Source organism: Cornus florida, unplaced genomic scaffold (genome assembly GCF_030987335.1).
Source record: "Cornus florida cultivar Cherokee Brave unplaced genomic scaffold, ASM3098733v1 CherokeeBrave_3.0.0_Hap2_Chr05, whole genome shotgun sequence".
Lineage (NCBI taxonomy): Eukaryota > Viridiplantae > Streptophyta > Magnoliopsida > Cornales > Cornaceae > Cornus > Cornus florida.
The window spans coordinates 93367611-93387406 of record NW_026775575.1 but is presented as its reverse complement, the minus strand read 5'-3'; positions in this window follow the sequence as shown (position 1 = coordinate 93387406).

Sequence of the window (19796 nt, the reverse complement as noted above, 5' to 3'; positions counted from 1 at the left end):
TTCACACTCTCCTCTCATCTGCCCTAATAATGAAACCGCCCAATTGGTCTCTCCCTTTTGAGATCATGTGTGATGCATCCGACTATGCATTAGGCGCGGTTTTAGGCCAACGTGTGGACAAGCTTCCATACGTCATTTATTATGCTAGTCGAACTCTTTCTGATGCTCAATTAAATTACACCACTACTGAAAAAGAATTGCTAGCTGTAGTTTATGACTTGGATAAATTTCGATCCTATCTTCTAGGTTCCAAGGTCATAGTCTTCTCGGATCACGCCACCCTTCGGCACTTGTTAGCAAAGAAAGAGACCAAACCCCGCTTGATTCGATGGATACTCTTACTTCAAGAGTTTGACATTGAAATTCGGGACAAAAAAAGGGCAGACAATGTTGTCGCCGATCATCTCTCTCGCTTACTCATTGAAAAATCTTCAGATTTTGCCGTCGTCTGTGATTCCTTTCCGGATGAACAACTCTTCTAGATTTCTCATGCAAATCTTCCATGGTTTGCGGATATTGTTAACTACCTTGCCGTAGGTAAAATTCCAACTCATTGGTCCAAACAAGAGAAGGACTGGTTCTTCTCCCAAGTCAAGCATTTCTTTTGGGAAGATCCGGAACTATTCAAGTATTGCCCGGACCAAATCATCCGGCGATGCATTCCTGAAACTGAGACCACAAGCATCCTCAATTTCTGTCATACTCTTGCTTATGGAGGCTATTTCAATGCCAAAAAGACCGCTCACAAAGTTCTTCAAAGTGGATTTTATTGGCCCTCCCTATTTCGAGATGCATACAATTTCTGTAAATCATATGAAAGATGCCAAAGGCTTGGATCCATATCCCGAAGAGACATGATGCCCCTCACTCCCATCTTAATAATTGAAATTTTTGATGTGTGGGGAATCGACTTCATGGGACCATTTCCACCTTCTTATGGCTATGAGTACATCCTTGCAGCGGTGGATTATGTTTCCAAATGGGTGGAAGCCGCAGCCACTAGAACCAGTGATCATAAAGTTATGATCGAGTTCATTCAATCTAACATCTTTAGTCATTTTGGTACACCCCGAGCAATCATCAGCGACGGCTGATCACATTTCAGAAATCGTTATCTTAAATCCATCATTTCTAAGTATTTCGTCATTCATAAGGTTGCTACACCCTACCATCCTCAAACGAGTGGTCAAGTGGAAGTATCTAATCGGGAGATTAAGCACATCTTGGAAAAAACGGTTCGACCGGACCACAAAGATTGGTCGTTGAGACTAAACGATGCACTATGGCCTTACCGGACAGCTTATAAGACGCCCATTAGCATGTCGCCATATCGGTTTGTCTTTGGAAAAGCTTGTCATCTCCCGGTCGAATTAGAGCACCGTGCTTTTTGGGCCATAAAAAAGCTCAACTTTGATCTCAAACAAGCCGGCTCTAATCGTGTTTTGTAATTAAATGAACTCGAGGAAATGCGTAATGATGCGTATGAAAGTGCCAAAATCTATAAGGCAAAGGCCAAAGCATTCCATGACAAGCACATTGTCAATAAGTCTTTTGCCCCGAGACAAAAAATTTGGCTTTTCAATTCCCGCTTGAAACTCTTTCCCGGTAAACTCCGGTCAAGGTGGGATGGTCCATACCTCATCATTCCTGTCTTTCCTCATGGAGCGGTTGAGCTTCAAGATCCTGCCAATGGATCACTCTTCAAGGTTAACGGCCAACGCCTTAAGCCTTATGTTGATGGCATAGTCCCTATTCGAAAAGTTGAGAAAGTCCTATTGACGGACCCAATTTATAAGGACTAGTGCGCCATGCTAAGCCTGGTTCGTCTAGCTATAAACATTAAATTTAGCATTCATGAAAAACAATTCTTCCGAATTTTTAGCTTCCATCTTCTTTATGCCCTGTGACTAGACTTCCCCGTGAAGTGGCGAAGTCGACCAAGAATGTGCATGTTCCCTGAATTGGTTCCTCGGACATTCCGGTAATTCCATTTGGTTTTATTCATTATATCCAAATCTTCGTTCCACTTCGGGAAATATTTGAAGTCATTGAGCATGTTCTCCGTTTCATTCAGAGCTTTTATTGTCTCTCCATCTCTTGGCCATAGCTTGTGAATTCATTCGCTCCATGTCGCTTTATGCGGTGATCCAGATTTCCGTCATACCCTAATTCATGTTAAGAGCTCACCTGATTCACTCACGGCCTTGAGAAGTTATGTTTGATGCTCAAGGCATCAATTCAAGAGCTCCCGCGGGCGCCCGTGAATCAGGCCAGTACATTCAGCACAACCGCGGGGCCCCGCCGAGCCTCCGCGGGCCTTCGCGAAACATTGCAGGCAAATTCGTCGCACCGCGGGCACTCGCGAATCCCCTCCGCTGGTAATAAAATGGGCTTGAAAGCCCATTTTGGTTCTTATAAACTTTCCCCCCCTACTCTTGCCCTACACCCCTTCAACCCTACAACCATCCGTCTCTCTCCCCCAATATTCCTCTTCCCATCTCCACTCTCCATCATCATCATCTAATAGCAAAATTCCATCATCTTCATCCATCATTCAAGCTTGCAAAGCCTTGGTTCCTCCACATTGGGTAAGTTTTTCTTCTTCTTCTTTTACTTCTTTGATTTTGTGATCCATGGAGGATGGGATTGATGTGGTGACGGTTGGTGAATTTGTTGGAGTTGTGCATGGTTGATTTTAGGTACAAAATTTTTGGGTTTTTCAGTCTCTAACCAACATTTTGCTCTTTTCCCGATTGTGTTGCACACCAAGTGTTCGCTAAAAGTCTTGAACCAAATTTCTTCATTCCCATGGCTCCTAGGGTTATTTCCAAGCATGCTAGGTCATCCGAGGGCCCTTCTAATGCTCCTCCGCCCCCAAATTGGGCTGAATGGCCAATTGAAACCGAAGCTCATTTTGACATTACCCCTACTTTCGAGAGCAATGTGGAGACCGTATGGTCCGTCAGTAAATTAAGGGCTCGTGGACTATCTTCTATTTTCAAACCACGCGCTCATTCGTACTTCCCGCGTGTGGTCCGGCTATTCTATGCCAACATGGTCCACTCATGTGAGGAACCGGACAAAATCAGAACCACTATTGATGACTATGATTATGAATTTGACCTTGATGACCTTGCTATGGCTATGGATTGCCCCTTGATTTCACCAGTGGATGAGGCGGGCCTCCCCCTTTATGTCGAAGGTCCCAATCAACTTACCTTAGCGGACATTGTGGGAGAAATTTGTCATGGTCAATTCACCGAAAGCAGAACCACAAGCACCAATAAATATTTCTTACCTTGCCGGCTATGGTTTCTTGATTCGGTCCTGGCCAAGAACGTCCTACCCGTGCCAGGCCATTCCGAGTGAAAGGGGGAATTTTTTAAAACCCTCTACTATGCTGAAAAGGAGCGTTGGTTTTGTGTCCCACAACTTGTTTGGGACCAATTGCTTAAAATCTTCAAGGAATTACTCATGGTTCGGTCGCGCACCACCACTACCTGGGCATTCCCATTTCCATACCTTATTACAAGATTGCTCAAAAATATGGGGTTCCGAGCTCCCCGTGGTGAACAGAAAGAAAAAAATGTGTTGCACTTCAACCTTGGGGTCTAGAAATCCAGCACAGCTCAACTTCAGAGGTCCCGTTAGGCCCACATTGGTGACGCGCTGGATTGGGGTGCTCCGGCCCCCCCTGTGGCTCTTGCTCCTCCTCCTCCTCCTGATGCCCCCGCTTCTCCAACTGCCACTTTTGTCCCGCCGTCGGATGTCATGACCGCGCTGACTATCTCGCCATGAATGCTCGATTTGATGCATTTGATTTACGCTTTGATGCCATTGAGGGTGCCGTCCAGAAGACCCAAAAGAATCAAGAGATTTTGCAGGCTATGCTCCAGTCATTGATTGACCGGGCACCGGACGCACCTGGTGCTTTTTCCTCCGCGCCAATGGAGGATTGATTTCCTATTTCTCGTTTTATTTTCCCTTTTGCAGTAGTACTACTTTTAGACTTCTCTTGGGCCGCATTTGGCATTTCTTTTCCAGTTCTTTTAAACTTTTAACTGCATCTATTTTGTTCATTTGCATGGATTTTAGCTTTAAAATAAATTGCAGTTACAGTTAGTAATTTTTGGATTCATTTGATTCTTGCTCTATATAGATGCTTTTGACAGGTTTTTTATTTCAAGTTTGGGGGTATGCTCTTGGAATTCACAAAGTGGCTTATTCTTGCACCGCCACTCTATTCCTCCTCAACTTGGTACTATTGTTCTTTGCACTCTCCAGTTTTCTTTCTAATTCTCTTATCCTTTGTCTTCTCACATTGAGGACAATGCGACATTCAAGTTTGGGGGTGCATGTGCTTTCAGTCGTATGATTTTTGCTCATTTTTCTTTTTTTTTTTATGCTCATAAGTTAATAAAATCATGTTGTTGAAAGCAATGATAGTGTAATAATAGAACTTGTTAAAGGTTGAAGCATGTACTTAATACTTTGTGTATAGAAGCCAAGATAATTTTTGAAAATAAGGAAACTTTTAAAATAAGCATGTTGATTCATAGTTGGTTTGTATAAAGACTTCAATTAAATTCTTGTCGGATTTCATACTCTTTTATGCTTCACATTACACATTTGCACACCGAAAACCTAATCGTGAGGCATGCAACCCAAATTGACTTTGATCGGGACTCAGTTATCTGAATTAATGACCCTAATGAATGGATACCCTTGGCATTTAAAAAAAAAAAAAAAAGCAATCAATGACCAGTCGAAGTTCGTAGCCTTTCCAACTCAAGTTATTAAGCTCTAGGAGTGTTTCTACACTTAGCACCCTAAAGCCATCTGGTTTAGGAGTTGTTGGCCTAACGCTTGTTACATGGGTTGGTTAGAAAGCTTAAAGAACCTAGACATTGCACGGTTATTCAAAAATAAATAAATTTGGTTCGTCGAAGTTCGTAGCCTTTCCAGCCCGAATTATTAAGCCCTAGGAGTGTTCTACACTTAGCACCCTAAAGCCATCTGGTTTGGGAGTTGTTGGCCTAACGCTTGTTACATGGGTTGGTTAGAAAAATTAAGGGATTTTGGCATTACACAACCAATTGTATGTTTTCTTTTGGGTTGAACAATAGAGTTCTCAATAAGTAACAAAAGTTGCATTATGAATAAACTATGCCATGGGGACCTCATTTTGAAGGAGATTTAAGGATGTGAAAATGTATTCTCGGGATTGAAAAAAGAGGGTTACAGCTGCATATTGGGAATTCGGCCCACCATCATTGAAGTTGGAGTCCATGTTATTCAAGATATGATAATTGAAGTTTTTATATAGAGCTTAATGATTGATGCATTTATGATTGAACTCATTTTTGCCATTTTGATTATTAAGGCTTTATATATGCAAGGTAGTCTGTCTAATGGAACTTCCACCAATTTTTTTTGTCATTCCATGTTACCTTTGAGCTTCATAGATAAATTTCTTGCTTAATGATTGATGCATGTTGTCATTTTTACTGGATTCTATATTTTATTTTGCTAAGGGACTAGCAAAATGTAAGTTTGGGGGTGTGATAAGCGCTGAATATTGCATATTCAAGTACCCCTTCTTGTATTAATTAAGTCCATTATTAGAGGATAATGTAAAGTTTTAATTCAATTGTGTTTTTCTTTCGGATTTCAGGTTTTGTGCCCGAGAGTGATCAAAGAAACGGTTTTGATATCATTTGTGTTGAATTGCATGCGCCGTGTCGGGAAATCATCTTTTTGATCAAGCCTCTTCTATTACCGTTTTTGTGGTGACATGGCTTAGTGTTTCATGAGGGACGTGTGTCATCGCTCCAACCCGAAGAAGATTGCAGAAAATTAAGAGTTAAAGTGCAGGTGCAGCATCCGCGGGCGCCCGCGGAACTCCCACGATGCACCCGCCAACCCCAAACTCTCTGGCCTCTTTCGCGGCACCTTGCACAGTAATCGCAGGAGCCCCCGCGCACTCCCGCGGGCTCCCGCTGCGCCACCGCGGGCGCCCGCCAAACACTCCAGAGACGTCCTTGTGAGCCGCAGCTTCCGCGGGCGCCCGCCGGAGCCTCGCGGGCGCCCGCCGACCCTCTATAGGCAGTTCACCTGCCCCTCTTTTTCAGTATTTTTTGTCCCCTTATCTTCATTTTATGTGGCAGAGAATGAACCAGAGGAGGGGTCGAGATTTTCAGCATGGGGAGTAGGTTTTGAGTGTATATAGGAGGATATCTCATGATAGATTGGGGGAGATCTCACTCTTGCAAGAATTTTGGGGAGAGAAAGAGGAAGGGAAGATAGAGTTCTTGAAGCTACAACAAAGGAGCTCAAAAATGGGGATGGAGACCAAGCTTATTCCTTCTTCTAAGGCTCCCATGGGTAACTAAACCTCCATCTAGGGAGGTGATGAAGCCCCTCCCTTGTAACCATGTCCTAGTGTAGTTCTATTTTGGGGATTGTAATGTATAATCTTTGGTCTTTTCATGGTCTAGAGCATTTTGCCTCTTGTAATGGATCTTCATGTATTTAAATGATTAATGTTGAGTCAATTATCTATCTTAGATGGTTTATTCTTTTAATCATATTGCTTGCACTCTCAAGGTGACAATGGTAGTGAGATCATGGAATAGTTTTAATGGCATGGAGTTGGAGAACTTTGATAGATCGTTGCTTAGGTGATGCCTTTGATGGTTTATGCTTATTTCTTACCTTCATGTGCTTCATCATTTTATCTAGGGCTTGATAATCTTTCATTCAAGTAAATGTGGTTAAGCTACACCTTAGTTAGGTAGTCTAAACATGCTCACCTTTGATGGATCATGCTTGCTTGAGATTTAATGTACATCTTGTTGATTATATGGCAACTATGTGTTGCTATATATTTCTTGACCATCATATATTGTTTTCCCCCAATTTAGCTCTAATCTAGCATGTGTATAGGGATGAAGGCGGATTCACTTCCCTAGTTCTCTTTAATTGTATTTCATTTCCTTTAAATTCTTGAAAGCTTTTAATTTATGCACCTTAATTTCATAGCTTAAGTGACAACCAACAAATCCTCTATGAACACCCCGTATGATTCTTAAAAAACTCTAGACACTTAGGTTGCCATAGATTAGCACAGTTCCAGTGGTTTAACTTACCCGACCAATAGCCCTATTTTACAATGATTCGTGCTATTGCGAAGGTTGATTTATTATAGATCGAATTCTCAACCGATCATAATGTAAGTATGGGCAAGCGCTTGATGTTGTCGATGCTACAGCACCTTAGGTACGTTGTGGGTAAGTTCTAGTCAGTATTCGTGCTGCCATGTTGCTTCCGGTTATGTTCTTTGTTTAGTTATGAAGTTGCCTTGATCTCCTTTGGGTGGTTAACATTGGGTTAGTATATCAATTCATTGGAGAGGTGTCTCACGGTTCGTAGTTTCGTGTCATTTCGTTGATCTTGAGACCTTTGGAGCTGTCCTTTGGTACTTTATGATCTATTCCTTGGTGTGACTGATGAGCACTGAAAAGTGCCCATTTAAACCCCTTAAGCTTATGTGTTCTAAGACCTTTATTTATCTTATTTTCCCGCTTTAGATTGATTTCGTGTTATTTCCATTTTCAGGTACTTATCCCTAAAATAAGCTAACTCAGCCAAATAAGAGTAGAAATGAAGCAATTCTGGGATGAATCAAAGAAATGAGCAAAGTAGAGCAAAAGGAAACAAAGGGTGGAATTTCAGCAACTTCGATCGATCTCAAGAAAAGTTCGATCGATCCAACTTTCATCGATCTCAGCACTTCCAGATGGATCTGAGCCATGTTTGTCCTTATTCAAAGATCTCAAAGTTCGATCGATCCAACTTCATTCTCTGATCGATCGAACCATCTTGTCCTTATCCAAATGATTGATCTTATCCCGCTGTACCACCCTATCAACCACTTTTGTCCTTTTCCCAAAAATATCTTCAAAATATCTCAGATTTGTTTTTATCCAAAAAGGTGCCGCCGTTAAGGATCGATCCAACTTCAATTAGATAGATCTCAGCCATATTCGATCGATTGCACCACAAGTTCGATCGATCGAACTTCCCAAATCCCGAGAAAATCCAAATTCCAGCTCATTAAAAGTTGTCTCATATCCAATCATTGGAGGAATATTTGGTGTACGAGCCCAGCTCATTTGGGGTGATATTTAACCTACCTATATAAGGAATATGAGCCACTTTTTTAGATACTTTTGATACTTAGATAGAGGAGAGATTTGGAAGAATTCTTAATGAAGAAGAAAAGAAAGGAGGAGGCTAGAGACACCATTGGAGGTTCTTCATCAAACAAGGAGCAGATTTCTTCCATAGAGTTTGCCCTTGAGGGTTGGAGAACACCTTCCCTGAGTGGCTAGACATCCTCTTAGGGCTAGAGTTAGCCCTAAGCATGCTTTCTACATCTTGATTTATATATTTTTGAGGGAATTTGTATTGTGATACATGTTTTGACACTTTTATATATATAGATCTTATTTATTCAATTATTTATATGGTTTAATACTTCTAATTGATCATTTTATTATATCCATAAGTCTATGCATACTAGAATAGATGTTCATGTGTTTGTCTCTATTTCTTGTGTTGTTGATGCATGTCTATGTGTATTAATGCTATAGATCTAGCGATTGTCAAGACATAGTGCTTAATGAAGTATTCTTGTGGTTTATTTGATGGTTCATACTCATTTCTTGATGGATTGTACCTCTCCCTTAGTTTAATTAGTTTAATTTCATGTCATTAGCTTAATTGTAGTGTAGTTGTAGTTTAGATGTTAAATGGGAGGACAATTCATACTTGTTGTTTGATATTCCATACTTATGAAAGTAAGTAACATATATCTCTAACTTTATGATGTGTTTGGTAATGAGCTTAAAGAAATGATTAATGGCTTAATTTGATATGTTGTGCTATCCACCATGTTGCTTAGACAATATATACTTAATTTGTGATCCATGCTTGTTGAAACAATCACACACACACACACACACACACACTTTGTTGCAATACATGTTTTCCCCCTCATTAATCATTCATTAAGGGTGTAGAAAAGCTATGCTTAGTGGTGATCTCTAAACCCCAAGATCTCTCTCTTATTTTCTCTCATTTACATTTAATTGCCTATTTTAGCTTATATTGCATCTTAGTGTAATTCAACCACCAACCAATCTTTTGATCAGTCGACCTACTAACCCTAATCTTGATTCCTCAATCTAGTACGACTCATTAATCCCTTGGGACGATCCTTACTTACCCTAGCTATATTATTTTTAGTGAAAGGTAATAGTGGTAATTTCTAAATGTAAAACTTGGCCACATTCATCATAATTTTACACCACTATCTTTTAGTGCGCAAACTATTGGGTTTCGGAAGTGACGACCCCAAACACACCAGTGACCTTGTGTACAGCCCTTCTTCGGTTCTTCTGGAATGTTCCTGATTTCAGGGATGAAATCTCTTTAAGGAGGGTAGGTTGTAATGACCCAGTCATTTCCTTCCTTTCCTTTTTTCCTCAGAATTTTACTGATAAATTTTTTTCGTTGAAATTTCTTTTCAAGGTTTGATTTCTTATCACTTAGTGTCGTCTCGGGTACTCGAAAATGATTTTTGAGACTCTTTCTTTTGGATTGACAACTTCCTTTAAGGATCGCGTCATTTTCACATTTTTCGTTTTTCGACACTATTCACTTTTCGTCTTTTTCCCATTTGTCACTTTGTTGGCACAACTTCACTTTTCGTGTTCGGATTTGATTCCGGTTTTCATGCATCCATGATATTTAAATTCTACACTATGTGTATTTTTACTTTCTTAGAAAAGCATGCTAAGTGTTTACTTTTCTTGTAAAATGTATGGATGCATAACTTTTTTATAATATTCTTAACTTGTGGGGTTTTAGTGTAATTACATAAAGTAATTATTTTTCGTCTTAGGGACCATTTTACAATTTAATTTAGAAGATATTTTGGAAAAAGACCTTTTTGTAATTTTTGAAAAGTGTGACAAGTGTCACACTCCTATGGAACCACTTGTTGACATTTTGGCGGAATCACTTAGAAGCTTAATCTCTTGACACATGGAGGGTGGAGATTCACCCATTTGTTGGCCTAGGATTGAACCACTTATTGGCTTGGATGAATGACAAGTGTATAATCCAAATTAAGTCTTGCAATTATTTTTAGGCCATTTTGGGATTACGGTTTTAAAGAAGGGTTCTTATGCATTTGACCAAACTTGTGTGTGTTGACCATGGTGTAAGATCACATAGTGAATGGAGAATTTCTATTTCCTCCACTGACACTTCATTTCATTGTTTCATTTTCTTCCTCACCACAAACCCTAGCCACCATTAGAGAAGCTTGATGCTTACGCCTTGACTTTGATTTTTGAGAACCTTCCATTGATTTCCAAGCTTAACCTTGGGAATAATTTTTGTTCCCCTCATCCTCCTCTACATAACACTTGAAGGGTTTGCCATTTAGTTTTGATTTGCCTTGGATTCAAGGGGAACAATCCTCTTGTGAGGTAGGGGGTGTTATAGTTTATTTTCTAAATGATTTTAATTGCTTTTGTAGTGAAATACAAGTTATATGCATGTTTTATATCAATTTGAGAAATAAATGATTTATTGTAACTTGCATATAACTCACTTTAGACTTGATATATGGCATCGCCATGACTTGATCTTTGTTGTATATTAATTTGGGATGATTTAAAATTTAGTTTTCAAATCTAGAGATTTAATGAATTTAAATTGATTTAAATTCTACTAAATTGTACCTTACTTGTATTCCATTTTTGACTTGATATATGGCATGGCCATGACTTAGTCCTTGTTATATATTTATTTGAGATCATTTGAACAACTTTTGAAAAATTAGAGATTTAATTAATTTAAATTAATTAAAATCTACATGATGGAGTCTTGCTCATTTTTCTCTTTTGATTTGATATATATAATGAGCATGCTATGTTGTTTAACATATATTAATTTGAGGTTATTTGGAATTGATTTAAAATCTAAAGACTTTTCATGATTAAGTTAAAAATCTCTTAAAATGTAGTGTAACGTTTTCGATTTTCGGCATTTTTCAATTTTCCGGAGATTTTGTCGCCGCAAGGGCATTTTTCGTCTTTTCATGCTTGCGTGCGGGGATTGTATTAGAGCCCAATTGCATTTGTGTATTTTAATTTATGTGGGTTAAGTGGTATTTGTATGTGGTGCATTTATGTGTATGAGGTGTAAAATGAAATAATAAAGAAAAAGGAAAAAGAAAATAAAATTGTGGGGCCCACCACTCACACCTCTAAGTGGTCTAGAGACCACAATTCTCATCCATTTTTCTCTCTCCCCGTGGTTTTTCTCTCCCTCTCATTTCCTCTTCCTTTTTCTTTCAAATTGAGAAGCAAGCTTTAGATCTTGATTACTCACTCAATTCTTGGAAGTTTTAAGTGCCATTTAAGGCAAATCGAAGCCCACAACAAGGCCTACGTATCCATACCAACAATTTTAGATTTGGAGCTTCCTAGCATTTTCGAAATTCTTGGCCCATTTTAAGGGATTTGCTCAAAATCAAGGTAGGGGCCCTTAATCCATAAAATCTTGTACCTTAGTGAGTTAATTCCCTCTATTTGTTGATTAATTTGATTAATTATTTGATACCTAGAGAATTGTTGATATGTATGCATATATGTTGATTAAGTGACTATGTGTGTTAATTGTTCTATGTGAAGAGCATGTGTAAGAATTGACTATATGTGTTCATCTTGCTAGATTTTTGTTGTTTGAGAGCATGTTATTAGTTTCCTTAGAAATTCTTGTGAACTATGATTTGTTAATTAAACTTGGCCAATTGTGAAATGATGAGCATGGGCATGGTATTGATACATCTATGCACTAGCATTGGGCATAAATGGGAGAAATTGTTTTGAAATGAAAAGGGGGAATTTGGAAAAGAAGTTTTGATGAAATGGTTTTGATTAAACCCGGTCACTGCGGAGTCACTAACGGGCCAGTAGGTTAATGTAACCTAGAGGGAACTAGGGAGATTGCCCTAACGTGGTTAAGCTATCTGGGCCCCACGATGACGCTGCGGAGTCACCAATGGTCTAGGGACAGTAGCCAATCTTTCCATCGGTGTTGCAGAGTCACCAAAGGGGGTTACATTAACAGTTTGAAAGAGATGGTTTTGAGAAAAGAAAATGGGGAGCGACATTGGCATGCATTTACATTCCATGGCATTGCATTATTTGTATTAGTGTTTGGTTGGAACATTGTATTGCCCCGACATTGTATGATCCCTACTTCCATTGATCTATTCTATGTTTGGATTCACGGGGACACAAGAGACGTGTCTTAAGTGTCACCTACTGAGCATATTGCTCACCCCATCATATTCTACATTTTTCAGGTCATGGAAAAGAAGTAGCCGAGGGTAATCCCACTCAGCCTTAGCTTAGAGTAGGAAATGTCTTTTTGCTAGTTTTTGTAGTTGGACTTAATTTTGTAAAGATGTAGACTCAAAATGCATCATTTTTTTTGCAACATGCAAAATATTTGGATTTATTCTGTACATGGCCATTAGGCAATGTAATTAAGTTTTACTCACTCAAAATCAGTTTGTGTATTTTAAGTAACGTGTGACAAATTACGCTAACAACGTGGTTGTTATTATTACAATTTAGTGTTCAAAGGTATTTAATTTTGTACGTGAATGTAGTGGCGGGGTGGTTAATTACCAAATGTTGTTGTAATTGAGTTATCACTGAACAGTGGGAAGTGGAAGTGCAAATTTCCCTGAATCGGTCGACGTGTCGCCTCCCATACGTCGACCGGTATCTTGGCAGAATGGGTCATTATGGCATACGTTCCAAACCAGTCGACGTATGGCTTCTCATACGTCGACCGGTATCACGTCCCAAACTAGTCGACGTATGGCTCCCCATACGTCGACCGGTATCTCGGCAGTGGGTATATCCACTGCTCATAACCCAAACCAGTCGACGTATAGTATACATACGTCGACCGATTTCTGCCTTTTAATTAAACTCTATTTTAGTTTCCCAAATTACACTTTGGCACCCAATTGATGTTACACGTATTTATTTTATTGCCCAATAAAATGCAATAATTATATTTTAACCACCAAAAGGACTATATTGCCCCGAACTTTATTTTATTTTTTATGTGATCCAAGTTAATGACTATTATACCCTTTGAGTCTCAAATTATTGAATTGTGGCAATTTACCATTTTGTCCTTTTTAGACCATGATATTTAAATTTAACGCGAAATTACCGTATTACCCTCGGATGGTTTTGGGTTGGGAAAGGTCCCGTTTAATGATCTGGATCCATGAGGAGCTAGGTCGTTACATGTAGTATGTTTAATTACCTTGTGAACATGGTACTAACTTGATGTAAAATTAGTACTTGTGGCTTAGGATGGTAGTGTGGCTCAATTGTTATAAGATATTCTTACTTTATATATAAATTGCATATTGAGGACATGACATGTCATATACTATTTAGACTTTAATTCTAGGACATGGTTTGTGTGGATTCAACCTTACTTGTGCATGGAATGTGGTAACTTGCATTTGAGTTTGTATAAGTTTTGAACTTATTGATTTTGGAAAGCTTGTGAGGACATAATTTATTTGATGGCTAGGGTTTGGCTCTAATACGGAGACAAGAGTCTTTTAAGTCATAAGTGCGCACTAGGTGGTACCTTGTGGGTCGTAATTACCCAAAAATGCTTGCTTGGTCTAGCGACCAAATGCCTTAGTCTTTCCACTATTTGTTTTCAGTTAATCATGGACTACTTGTGTATTGAGAATTAATGCTTACTTTGGGTATTTGAATCCTGTCTAGTATACTTGAACTTGTATACTTGCTCCATGAGTTTAAATTTCATTTAGTATACTTGTGCTATGTATACTTGTCACATGTGCAATCCTATTAGTTTAGTATACTTGTGTTTGTATACTTGATTCACGAGCTTTCCATATTAAATGTATACTTGAATATATATGCTTGGACGTTTCATAACTTGTTTTAATATGGTTTAGTATACTTGGAAATGTATGCTTATATGTCGTATAACATGTTTTAACATTGTTTAGTATACTTGAGCATGTATACTTGTATGTCGTTGTTCACTTTAAATTGCATGAGTAGCTTAGGATGATCCTTGAGTCTCACTTTAACATAGACGTTAGGTGGCATGATCCTTTTGAATCGTATCAAGTTGATGTAAAAATCTGTGAAGAAATCGAGTTTATGCATGATCATTCCCTACGAGTAAACTTGTTTACTCACCCTGAAGTTACTGAGGGTTTTGTTCAGGTACGAAGACTTGGTTCGTGATGTTCATCATCGCTTGGATGATTATAGACTTGAAGGTTTTAATTCTTGTAAAGGTTGGCTTGAAATGCCACTTGTAGCCTTATTTGTCAAGATGTGTATATTTGATTCCATATATGTAATGTGTACATAAGTACTTTTTTTACGATGTATTTGACATGTATAAGATGAGGCCATAGGCCAATGGTAGCTACTTCGTATCCTATATAACTTTCAACTTCATAAAATATTATGAAAATATTGAAAAATGATAAGTCTTTGCTTCACTATGTTTGCATCGGGTGTGAGAATTCCATTTTTATTCTTTCATAGGGTCTCATTAATCATGTATGAAGTGTGGCCAAGGGCTAAACGGTAATTTAATACCATTTCACATTTTTGGATTTCAAATTTTCCATTTCAAGTCCATTTTTCTCATTTTTGGCCGTTGGAGGGTCGGATTTTGAGTTGGGCCTTCTCGGAAGCCGCGGACCATTCCCGCGCACTTGAAAACACTAATTACACTTGTGTGCACATTCGTTTTAACCTAGAAATGCAGTTAGGGCCAAATGCATACTTGGTCCAAAGTTGCATTTTTTGAATTTTTGACCCTTTACTGATCTAGGGGCATTTTGGGCATTTCACAGTGTGTTTTTTTCACTTTCTCCCACGCTGCCGAGTAGAAAACTCAATTTCGGGAGGGATTTTTTTGTGTTTTTCCAAAAAAATTTATTTGATAGCCCGTTTTTGCTCTCAGTTGTGGACAGATTCTGAAAAAAATTTCTATAGCAGCTTTTTAGACTCTCTTGATCTATGCTGATATAGGGGGCATTTTAGGGATTTTACAGCATGTTTTTTTTGTTTCCTTCCGCGCTGCCGGGTGAAAAACGTGATTTTAAGGGAAGTTTCTTCTTCGTGTTTTTCCAGAAAAATTCGTTTAAGGGTTTCTGGGAAAAAAAGCAAAAGATGTTTTCTGTCAAAACACTATTCCTGCCCAGATTTCTTATCCGGAAAAGTTGGTTTTTTTTTTTAAAACTTTGACGTTTCATATCTTCTACTTCCCGACTCCAAATCAAGTGATTTTTGAGTCTAAGTTTATTAATTTTTGCTTGTCTATCCAACGGTATGCACGGCTGCATCCAATTCTATCTAAAAAGACAATTTTACCCCTTGTAAAGTACCCTTGCCGCACTAATTTTAAACCCAAAAGTTGGTTTTTTTGTAACTTTGACGTTTCATATCTTCTTCATCCGGACTCCGAATCAAGTGATTCTTGAGTCTAGATTTATTAATTTTTCCTTATCTATCTAATGGTATGCTCAGTTGCATCTATTTTTGTCTAAAAATACCATTTTACCCCTTATAAAGTACCCTTGCCGTACTGATTTCAAACCCAAAAGTTTAATTTTTATGAAACTTTGGAGTTTCATATCTTCTTCATCCGGACTCCGAATCAAGTGATTCTTAGGTCTAACTTGATTAATTTTTCACTACCTTTCTAGTGGTGTGCTCGGTAGCGCCCGATTTTATATTTTCAGAAATGACTATTTTGCCCTTAGGGCCTTTTCGGTCTTTTTTTTTATCATTCATTTCTGTATTGTTTTCGTTGAGATCCATGGCCTCATGGAAGGTCACTCTGGCTTCTTAGAGATGTATTGTATCTCCAGGGTCTTGTTTTTCTATTTCTGTTTTAACAATTGGATCCGTTATCAGGTCAATCTTTAGTTCATCATAGGACGCACTGGCTTGAAAAACTAGGGTCGTCACATTGATGATTCATCACACGATGCTGGGGAAGACCTCGCCGGTGGCCACTGCAAAAGACTTCTCTGAGATCATGCAATCGATAGCAGGGGAAAGCGAGGTCATCTCTCTCTCTCACTTCATCTATATAGGGATTCATTCTAGGGTTTCTGTTTCCTTTTGTGTTCGGTCCAAATTTATGGCTTCTGTTGGTTGTACTTTCATAGATACTAATTGAATGATGGAGATTGGTTAGGGTTTCAAAATGGAAGTTAGGTAGAAGAAGAGGGATAGAGGTTTTGCTGGACGATTAGAGAGAGAGAGATGATTTCAGATGTTTTCGATTAAAAACGAAAACCCATATGTGGATTTGGCATTGTTGGTTCGGATGATTACTTACTCGTTGTTTGAGTTCATGGCGGTGGTGAGTGATGGAGGAAGAGTTGCTGCTTCGGTTGGTGGAGAGGAGGACAACGACAGTCGTTGAATTGGGATTTATGGTTTGGAAATGGAATCACGATTGTTCACACCAATTTTCTTTGGGCCAGGTGTCCTAAATTTATTCGACCAGCTCACATGTCGGGATGAAGTTGGCCCTGATAGGGCAAGACCCAAGTATTGTCAACTCTACAAATATTAGATACGCACTATCATCACTAAGCATCACACAGCATGTGGTAATATAGTCTTCTTCTTTTCGTACCTTCTAGAAAACTATGATAATGGCAATGGAGTCTTCTTCAAGAATCACCTCTTCACAAAGGAGGTATCAATTCACATGCTTTAATTCTTTCTTTCTACTCTTTCTTTTCACTGTCCTCTCCACAACCTTGGTCTCTTCTTCTCCATCTCCACCCTCTTACACCGATCACTACGCTTCAATTGTTCCCGAGCCGACCCTAATACTGTTCCCCAATACAAGACCTTCCCACATCCGGTCGCTACATTGGTGGTGACAATATTCTTGGCAACAGCTCGTCTCAGTTCTTTGATTACGAGAAGTATCTCTCCTTTTGTACCACCCGAAATGTTTATAAAACCAAAGCCAATGGTGTTTATAAGATTGAGGCTTTCTTGATCTCACTACTATTTTGAATATCATCCTCGGAGACGTCCACTGAAATTCCTATTGAATGGGTTCTGGTCTGAATCTTCTGGGAAGCTTTGTATGTTGGGCTCAGCTTCTTGGCAATCAAGAATAGGTATTTCTCGTAAACTCCATGCCATTTTTAAGCTTAATTATGCTAACAATGCAACTATCTTTACTAGTTTGGTTTGTGGAATATTGGAGAGCTTGAGTTCTTCTCATGATTCGAATTATTACTTTAATCCAATTTCAATATTGGCGTTTCCTGTCATGAGTTACTATAACTACACATTAGTTTCAGAGGAATTCAGTAGTGGTTGTCCTGGTGGAATTGATAATCTGCCGAATCGTTCTTTTGGATTGCAATTCAGAAGTATTTGTTCAATGCTCTCGAGGGAATACACTACTTTTAAGAATCTTACCTTTCAAAAAAAATAATAATAATAATTCTAACACAAAATAATAAAAGAAGGAAAGTGTCCAAAATATATAATATAGCTAAGTATATTTGATTAAAGTGTTAAGAAAGAGAGATACATGTCACTTTTGTGAAATTCTAAGAGTTGTAACTTTTAATTATTCAACTTCAAACTTAAACATTTAAAAAGTATTAACATATTTGCTCAGGAATACTTAGCATCTAACAAATATATTAACAAAAAATAAAATAAAAAATGATAGAAGTTCATAGAAAGTTTTTGTTAAATTAATATAAGAAATCAGTCGTATGATTGCAACATTCAAAATTGAAAAAGCAAAAATAATGGTTTTACATGAAATTTTCTATTAACAAAGTTAATTCTGTTTAATTTCCTCATACACCACCCAATTGCCTTTTCTGATGTTTTTAAAATTCCTTTACCGTACAATTTCTACTTCTCTTACCTTTCAAAAAAATAAATAGACCTTTCACCCAATCTGATTCCACGATGAACCTTACTATTTGTAATTGTCATAGGCTTTTGTTTGTGGTGTTCACAGATGGCGAGTTAGAAAAATAAAGAATAAATAAATAAACGCCACCTATTAGTATGTCAAATATAAATAAGAAATTTAACAAAACAAACCTTTTAAAGACTTGCTTTAAATAAAAAGTTAAGAGAAATTAATACAATAAGGAGTGATATAGTTGCAACATTCAGAATGGAAAAGGCAAAAATAAGGGTTGATAGCTCTTGCCACCAATCTTAATTCAATTTGAGCAAAGAATTGGGCATCACTCAATTGCCCTTTACCAAATAATTTTCACTTATCCTACCTTTCAAAAAATACAAAAAATTCCTTCAAAAAAAAAGTTCCACTTCTCAAGCCTTCTTTCCTTATGCATGGCATAATCATACAAAAAGAAATTTAAAAAAAAAAAAAAAAAAAATCAAAATATGTTGAAAATATATATATATATATATATATATATATATATATAACAAAACAAACCGAAACCTTGCTTCAATATTTTTCCTCTACTCTACTTTCCCCTCTCATCCTCCAAACAATCATTTCCGGTGCTTTTTGATATCTTTAGAACTACTTTACCAAGCAATTTTCACTTATCTTACCTTTCAAAAAATAAAAATATACCTTAAAATAAAATTTCCACTTCTCAAGCCTTCTTTCCTTATGGATGACATGATCATACAAAAGGGAAATAAAAAAAAAAAATCAAAATATGTTCAATCTTACCTTTCAAAAAATAAAAATATATACCTTCAAAAAAAAATTTCTACTTCTTAGGCCTTCTTTCCTTTTGGATGACATGATCATACAAAAAAGAAATTAAATTTTTTTAAAAAAAATCAGAATATGTTGAAAAAAAAAAAAAAATTAACAAAACAAACCTTCTGAAGCCTTTCTTCAATATTTTCCCTCTACTCTACTTTCCCCTCTCAACAATCATCTACAGTGTAATTAAGTTTAATTCAATATTCTGACCAAAACAAGAACACATAACAAAATGATAATCTCTATGACAATTTAACAAAATGAAATAGTGATTTTTAATCCATAAAAAAAATAAAAATAATAATAAAAAAAAAAGTTTAATAAAGCAAGCATTCTCAAGCCATGCTTTAATATTTTTCCTCTACTCTACTTTCCCTTCTCATCCTCCAAACAATCATGCAGTGCAATAAAGTTTAATTCAATATTTTGACCAAAACAAGAAGGCATAACAAGATGATCAATCTCCATGAGAATTCATCAAAATGAAATTTTGATTTTTAATCTATGAAAAAAATAATAAACACATCTACACCAAACTCACAAATAAATAAATAAATTTATAACAAATACTAATGAAAGAGAGGGGATGTCCAAAATATATAATGTAGCAGAGTATATTTTGCTATGAGAGAGAGAGAGAGAGAGAGAGAGAGAGATATATATATATATATATATATATATATATATATATAACTATTGGGCAATTAAAACACTTAAAGGTTGACTATTCAACTACCAACTAAGGAAAAAAAAAAAAAACTCCCAATTTTTTTAATACAATTATACTGTGCACTTTCTTGAGCAATTAAAAAAGTTGTAATTGTTAACTATTCAACTCCCAACTTTTTTAATACAATTATAATGTACAT